The sequence below is a fragment of the Peromyscus californicus genome, unplaced genomic scaffold, assembly GCF_007827085.1.
Source record: "Peromyscus californicus insignis strain IS unplaced genomic scaffold, ASM782708v3 Scaffold_5__1_contigs__length_169319896, whole genome shotgun sequence".
Classification (NCBI taxonomy): Eukaryota; Metazoa; Chordata; class Mammalia; order Rodentia; family Cricetidae; genus Peromyscus; species Peromyscus californicus.
Window position 1 is genome coordinate 85,950,036 of NW_026294573.1, and position 8,887 is coordinate 85,958,922.

Here is an 8,887-nt window from a genome sequence, read left to right on the forward strand (position 1 = left end):
TTTTTTTTTTTTGGTTTTTTGAGACAGGGTTTCTCTATGTAGCTTTGCACCTTTCCTGGAACTCACTTGGTAGCCCAGGCTGGCCTCGAACTCACAGAGATCCGCTTGGCTCTGCCTCCCGAGTGCTGGGATTAAAGACGTGCACCACCACCACCCGGCGAAAATTTCTTAATAAAGAAAAATGAAAGAAAAAAACTCCCTCCCATTAAAAACATGATCTACAAATTCTGACATTTCAGTTTTCAATACAAAAGCTACATCCTCAAAAGATCCTTTGAAGAATACATCCATCGGGGTAATGTCAGGAACCAGGTGTTGTAGACAAATGGGGTAAAATGTTCTTAAAGGGCTATAAACAGGAATATAGGGAGAATTTAGAGATACAAGAAGAGACAGAGACAATCCATTTGCCCATGGCTAGTGATAACAGGGCAGGAAGCAGGAGATAATGGATCATATCCTAGAACCTAAATAGGAAAAGTGTGAACAGAGGGACACCTCAAAAAAAAAAATTGGTGGCAGGCTAGGCATAGTGGCTCATGCCTTTAGTTCTCAGGAGGCAGAAGCATGCAGATCTCTGTGAGTTTGAGGCCAGCCTGGTCTATAGTGAAGTCCAGGATATCTTGGGATACACAGTAAAATCCTGTCTCAAAAACAAAGTGGTAGCATTCAGTACATGATTTCACACAATCAGGAAGATCTCATAAGAATCTGATAGGGATACCCTGCCCTATTCTCCTCCTACCATCTGGACAGCAAATTCACAGCAGAGAGCAGAGGGCTCTTTCGGGAAACCCACGTTGATCAGGCTCCCAGGGCTAAGGAGGGGAGAAAGAAAGAGACGGGCACAAAGAGCTGCTCAGCACATTTCTCAGTCTAACGAGATTTATTTGTTTCTCTGTCTCCCAGCAGTTCATTCTTTTTCTTCTTAGTAGTCAGTAAAATTGCCACTTCTTTATTTGCCTTTTTTGGCTTATTTCATAAGGACCTTCCAAGTGTGGATCTCATGGGCACAATGTCACAGGCCTTGTTTAATGAGCACATTATGGCTTCCCCAGAATCTAGCCTATTGAGATACTAAATATTTGCCATGGAGTGGATTGTCTGTATCATTGACATGTGTCATCATCAGGTGTCTATGTATTATAAATTTAGAGATCTCAGCTTAAAAGGAATAAACCTCAGATATGAAATTCAGAAACACCAGAACATTTCATACTTCAGTCAAGTTAATGGGGAAATTCTGCCTGGTATAAAGACTTAAACTCTGACTTCAAACAGAATGGACTACGTTCTAGAACTGACGGGAAAAAAATGTTTTCCTATCACCTTCCCGTGAAAATGCCAAGCTAGATGAGCTATGACCCACCACATTATACTAAATCATTATCTTCCCCAGTCCACAGTGAAGATTTAAGTCACTTGGAAGCATTCCACTTTGAACTCTGACCTTTATAACACCTCCATTGCTCCTACAACTTCAAATGAAGAAAGATACTAGAAAAGTCTGTTCCTAACAATTCTAGACATCTTCCCCAAACTGTATTTCTCTGAGGTCTTGTAGTAATGTTGTGAGGAATCCACACACAAAATTTTCTAGTTAAATTCTCTATAACTTCATGTTACATTGCATCTGAGTTTCACTTATGTCACCATGATAAAATATTCTGACTGACCCAAAGCAACTAGGAAAGGAAAGGGTTCATTTGGTTTCAATGAACAATTCAGGTTACAATTTCAGGTTATATTCTATTAGTTTGGGGAAGTTGAAGCTGGAATTCAAAATTTCATTCATCTCCACAAACAAGAACAAAGAGAACTAACGCAACCTTGCTTTCTTGTTCACTTTCTTCTTCACTCAGAAATCAGTCTAGGGAATGGTGTCACCCACAGTGGGCTGGGTCTTCCTATGTTGATTAAAAATCAAGATAATCCCCCACAGATCAACTTGACCTAAGAATTTCCCATGAAGACTCTCTTCATGGGTGATTCTAGGTTGTTCCAAGTTGACAGTTGAGTTAACCAGCACATGTATTAATGTACTTCTATACAGCTGTACTTAACATATAATCACAAACTTCCTCATTTGCTTCTTTCCTGACTTCCCCAGCGTAATCGTTTTATACAGTATGATTCCAGATACTTCCCTTCAGTTCCTCAAATGACTAATGAACCATGATCTTTCCAACCACAGGAACTCTGCAGTTCCTCCTTTTTATTGTAAAACACACCTTTCTTTCAAAAGAAAAACTCTATAAACAAAAAGGTTAATAGCTAGGTCATGGTGATTATGAGAAATTACTTAAACAATACATAAAAATCATGTAGTATAAAGTTCAGAACTTTATACAGGAAGGGCTGAATAAATGCTATTATTATCATCATAAGTTATTGTTTTATTTCCAAATTATCCTTTGCAATGACTAAACCTCAGAGTCAAGTTGACTTACATTTGGAATTACCAAGGAGATAACGCTTCTGGCATACCACCGAGGGAGTTTCTAGAAAAATTTAACTGAATAGTGAAAACCCGCCTTGAATGTAAGTGTTACCATTTCACGGGCCAGGAGTCCTAAACTGAATAAAAGGTGAAAAGAAGAAAACATGGGTACCAACATTCATCTCTCCGCTCCCTATCTGCAGATTCAATGTGCCCCAGTTGCCTCCTGCTGCCATGCCTTCTAGTCATTAGCCACAATGAATCCTTCCTTCCCTAAGTGGCTTTTGTCAGGTATTTTTTTCACGACAATGAGCAGTGTGATAAATATGCCTTCCAAGTCTCTGTGCAAGTATTGTTCTCACCTCATAAAGTTTCTATGTCCCCAATCAAAGGGGACCAGTTGCCCTTATCATAGTCATATATATGTCCTGTTTCCTTTTCTACACAGAATTAGTTAGTCTACATCATTAAACAAAAGGCACAAAACTAATACAGATCTCTAAGGAAGAAAATTCCATGAGGATTATTCAGCAAGTGCACTAATTATGGGTCGCCATTATATCGAGTTTCTAGAAAACTGTTTTGGACTTAGTGCTCAGAAGACACTTGGAGAAGAGATGAACAGTAAGTTCTCTATTTCTGCCTGTACTATGATAGTCACTACCTTTACATTAATCTCCTCCCTGCTCACTCTTTGAAATCCTTTGAAGATGGACAGTTCAGGAAACTGATGCATCAAGAAGCTACATGAGTAGAAATTCCAATTCTCAGAACCACAGGAGGGCCACAGCCCAAGGAAGCATATTTCAAATCATGAAGTATTCTGGGAAGGGGCAGAAAAATGGAAGAAAATGGTACTTGGGTTTGCATATTGTTGTGAGGGAGGGCTTCTCAGGATGAGAGTATGATGAGCCCTTCCTCCAACCTGTGAGAATAGCAAAAGGACAGCTGTCTTCAAGACAGAAGAAGAGGTCCCCAGAAGTCAAGCACGCTAGCACAGACAGGAGAGAAATAAAGGTCTGGTGTAGTCTGGTATTTTATTACAGCAGCCCCAGCAGACTCATGGTCTCCTGTTGAAAACTAGAGTGAGAAATTCTTTACTGCAAGTATGAGACCATGAGAACTTCAGTCTTAATAGAGACTTTCTTACATAGTTGTTAAGGTCAGTTCTTAAAGCATAATTTTCTTTCTTTCTTTTTTCTTTTCATTTCTTTCATTTTTTCTTTTTGTTTTGTTTTTTTGTTGTTGTTTTTTGACTTTTTTGGGACAAGTTTTCTCTTCTTTGTGTAACAGCTCTGGCTGTCCTGGAACTCACTCTGTAGATCAGGTTGGCCTCAAACTCAGAGCTCTGTCTGCCTCTGCCCCCCCTCTAGATTAAGGGTGTGTGCCACCATGCCTAACAAAGCATAATTTTCAGAAAGAGTGAAAAATGTTTTTTGGTCACCACAGTATTTCTTCTTTCAGGATATACATGCACATGCACATGTGTGTGCAAACACATACACACATAGGGGCTCAAGCACACACATTGTATTTCCCAGTCTTATTTGTACTTGGATTGGGGTCAGACTGATCTCCAGCCTATAGAATGCAGACAAAAGTTGTACAATCAACTCCCAAATGTGCCCCAAAGAATATTCCACGTATGATAGTCCACAGTCTCCTTGGTGCTAGGGTCTGGATATTGATGTTGCCCAGTACTCATTTGCCAAAGTCTTTGGTTCCCAGGTTGGTGCTGCTGGGAAGCAATAGAACTTTTAGAAAGTGGGACCCCATGAGAGGTCTTGAGGTCATTGGCAGCATGCTCTAAAAGGAGACTGTGATCCATTCCCTTCTCCTTCCTCATTGGCCTCTTAACTATGAGGGTAACCATTTGTTCTACCATAGGTTCCCTGCCATCAGCATGTAGAACTCCACTTGAGTCATAATAGAAATGGATCTACTATATCATGAGCTGGAATTGCTAAAACTATGGGACAAAATAACCCTTTACTTTGACTTAGGTAATTGGTTATATGAAGGGAAATTCACTAAAGTCTGCTCCCTACTTTTGAGGCTGCCAGAGCTACCTGCCACAGATTACATCTCATAGAAGTGAGAAATAAATTGGTATTTTTATAAGTCCCTGATACTTAAAGGTTAACAGTTCGTGGGTGCTCATCCTTGTACTGTCTTGATACCTTTGAAGACACTGGTTATGACATTAGAAAAAGAAAAGAAAGAATCAAAAGGTTAAGGCCCACATTTTCCTCAGTTTACAAAGTAAGACTAGAAAGCCACAGCCTCTCTAGCCCCAAATTACTCACCTGTGTTACTCACACATGAAGAGATCACCATAGATGGTCCTTGATTTCCTCATCTCTATCTGGAAGCTGAAGTCAATGTTTCATTACAGCTTTCCCTCCCACACCTAGGCAAGGCTCTATGTGCACTGGTGAATCATGTTGTTTTCACTGAAACAAAAATAGACTATACCTAGAGTGGCCATACATGTCCTACAGTTTGACTAGAATGGGTCCCATTCATACCTATGTCCCTGGTGTGATTCAATGTGGTTACTAACAGAACCCTGCTGTGTGCCTTCTCTTGGGGAGATACAAATGAATATCCAGTTACTCCAGATATGGCACCATCAACAGACTGAAGTCCAGCTTAGTGAACCACTGGTGCTATTTACAGGAGTATGAGTGAAGGATTACTTATAAAGTCATCGATGTCTTAAAGGCAGCCGTTAAGGATCTTGTTAGTTTTTTATTCCTGTATCCAGAAACCTCAAGGGTGCAGGGCAGGGCTGCAAGCTTCAGGCACAGGCTTCACCAGCCGTAGATAGGGCCCAATTCAAAGGAAGTAGCACACAACAGCCCCCTTTGCTTCTTAGGCATCCAGGTTTAGATAATAACTTGCAGAACTGAAGTAATTGTAGTGAACATAGCATCCAGCAACACTTCCCACACCTCTCTCTGCTCATAATGTTGTCCTTCCTTCACCTTGAAGCTCTGCTCTCCCCAGAATCTTCCCTGGACTCCTTTACTGGGTCCTCCACACCCAGTCAGCTAGTTAGCTGAGAAGCTCTTCACAGATTGAAATCATAGGTCCCTATCGTAGTCTGTGGCCTCAAGTTTATGGCAAGTCCCTATCAACCTGTAAGAGAGACAAGTGATGGTAGACTTCTTGGTGGGTGGGTGTGCTCTGGTGCAGTGTTAGCAAAATGCATCGTTCATTTCTGTGGGAAGTGGCTATGGGTTAGTCTTACAGTGTAGCTTGTTCCCTGGAAGCTATTTCTTGGTGCAAGTAGAACACCTTCATTAAGGGGGAGAATTACTTTAATCAATAAACTGCAAATGAGCTAGGAATAGCTAGTGGGAAAGAACAGGCTTGGATTTCCCACAGAACAAGGCCTGGAAGCTGTTGTGGTAGATTCTGGTTCCTAGAGAATGTGAAGCTTTTAAGTGGAGTGTGGTGCTGACCTTATGTGTTCTCGTGACAGCACTATACCTGTTTCACCAGGAAGAGGAGGATGACGGCTTGAAAACCGCCGTGAAGACTCCCACCAAAGAGATGTGCAGAACGCTATCCTGTTGGCCTGCTATGTTCCCTATGCCTTGTTCTTCTAAATGAAGCAAGTCACTGTTTGAAAGTTTGACTTTCTCCTTGTGTGAAGGGAGAAAGTTTTGTGTGGCCCTTGGTAAAGCAGCACCAGCATGTCCCAGAAATTTCTTAGAAATGCAGTCACCTCCACCCAGCCTGTGTGACTTAGAATATGCATTCTCAGAAGTTCCCTGGACAATTCTCATGCACCATTATAGCTGTAGAGTCAGGAGTACATATACACCCGTGCCTGAATCAGCAGTCATATAGACCAGAAACAGCAGTGAAAACCAGCCCACTTCTGAAGCACTTACCTATTTGTAGATAGACTCAATGATCATGTATGCATTGCTTTTCATTGTTTCTCGTTTCTGTGTGACTTAACAAGAACCAGACCAAGAGAGCCATACTGAAGCCAAAAGGCAAAGTAAAACTGCTGGGCTGCCCCTAAGAGAGGGGAATGTAGCTCCACCAAAAAAGAGCTTAGGATTTTATAGGATGCTTTTACTTGGGTGGAAGTGTGACAAGAGAACATTAAGGATAAAAGGAACTATCATAGGCAAAAGGGACAGTAAGTAAAATTTACCAGGGGTTCTCGGCAGTTTGGATAGCAGGAGGCTGTGGTCAAGATGTTCTGCTAAGACAAGGGCCAGCAGGCTTCTGAGAAGTATAGAACGTTTATTTTCCATTTCCCCACAAGGGTTAGTTCCCACACAGGTCATTCATCTTGGTGTCTTAGGTGATTCCATCTTGGGCCAAGGATCTGGGTTAGCCCAACAGTTTCCATCTTTAATTCCTAATCACAGCATTACTAATATTCTCCAGGAGACTCGGTAAACAAAGAAATCAAGTCCTGTTTCAACCCACAATTAATCAGTTAGCTCATAGTCTCAGTGCAGCACAGACAATGTTACCGATGTTTTAATTGGACCCACACTTAGGCTTCATTTTTTGCCCCCACATTGCTGGTCAAGCACCATCACATCAAAAGAAGGGAGAGAACAAAAGGCAAAACCAGGCAGTCTAGGAGACAGAGGTTCTCCTGCTCCAGTGGAACCTGGGGAAGCTGAATCGGTTTTGTTCTCTTGGACTCTCCAATGGACATATACGGAAACCAAAGCTGGACTTCACAGAGAGAGCATGAGGCCACCACACCCTTTGCCAGCCTTGCCTAGCTCCAGTTCTCTAAGAACACATTATCTTTTAGGGTTTGACCAAACTGGCAGGACCATACTCCTAGCATAACAGCTCCTCTCCCATTTCCCCAGGGTTTGCAGCCTGTCCTGCTAGTGGTCAGCTGTGCCAACATTTCATGAGCTGAAGAATGAAAGGGCTATCTGGGAAAGTGACTTGACAAAGAAAGGGAAAGGGATGCACAGGGCTGGGCCAACCACTCTGTGCACTAGGTTTAGAGAGAGAAGCTTAATTCTATTTCTATTTATTCTCATTCACTGGAAAGAGGTAGTGAAAAGTGGTACATGGTATTCAGACAAGGAAACACTAGATTTTCCTATGACACATAGGAAACTACATGTATCAGGGAAAGAAATAATACAATTCAGTATGATTCCAAGATATTATCTGTAGCCTACCCTAAGTATAGGGATTATGGGTTGTTTCTAGAACCTTCTTCATAAAAAGCAACACCCAATCATTACAAACATTTTGGACAAAATGCACTATAAAAAAGAAGTAATGATTATACTTGGTAAAACTGCAGTTGGAAAGTTAACCAAAAGGCTGTAGGAACCAGAAGAGAATGAGATCAATAAGGCAAAAGGGGAAGAGTATGGAAATGTACCTAGAGTCCCCCAAAGACTGCCAAGAGGCCAAATCTGATGCAAAAGCAAAGAGTCTTTTTATTTCGAGTTAACTCGGGACTCTCCATCCATCTGACACAGCAGCAGAGCAGGAGAGACCCTGAGTAGCAATGTGGCAGGTTTTTAAAGCAAAGGGGGCTAAATAAGAACAGACTATATAAGAACAGACTCAGGATTGGGTTATGCAAGTAGCAATTATGTTAGTAACTTTTAATTGGCTAGGGTTAGTTGGGAGTTACAGTTATCCTTTTGGGGGCAGGCCTGAACAAGTCCCAGGCTTTGTCCTTGAGCAGCCATGGAGGCTGACTGGCCTAGCATGTACTGACTATGGGGGCTAACTCAGTGGCCCAGGCTCCATCCTTGAGCTGCCATGGAGGCTGGCTGACCTCGCATGTTCACATTGACCCATGCACATAGCTCTAAGTTGGTGAGGGGTCCCAGACAGTAAACAATTATCTGAACCTTGAGCAGTCCAAGTACGTGCAGAAAGGGAGCTACAGCAAGAACTATGTCTTTTGTTCATGGCCCTCCCAGAAACTGCTTGCTCAAGTCTCGGAAAAACTGAAATTGAGGCCTGATCTCTGAGAGAAGACTGAACAGCCTGTTATGGTGTCTGCCTGGTCCTTTCAGAAGCACAGAAGGAAGCAAAAGGAAAAGAGAAAAGGACATCTTTGTGGCCTAACTAGAGAAAGGGGAGAGAGGACAGGGAGCTTAGCTGTCTATATGTGTAGCCTAGGTGAGATGATCTGCTAAAGTGTCTAACACTTCAAATCAACAAAAGGAAAGTTCAGGGACATTCTGAAAAATGTAAATCAAGTACCCACTTTGTACCTGGACGCATCCCAAGGTTTCTCCAGTCCACAGCATCCCCCTATGAACTATACTAAAAGTAAAAATGATCACTAAATACCAATGAAAGCAATCAAGATTTGGGGTGGCTGGATGCCTCCCCAGCTCAACGGTTGCAAATAGCTGCCCCACTTCAGAGGCTCTCATCAAGTGTTTGCTTTGAAATAGAGGGACTAGAAGGGAATTTGAG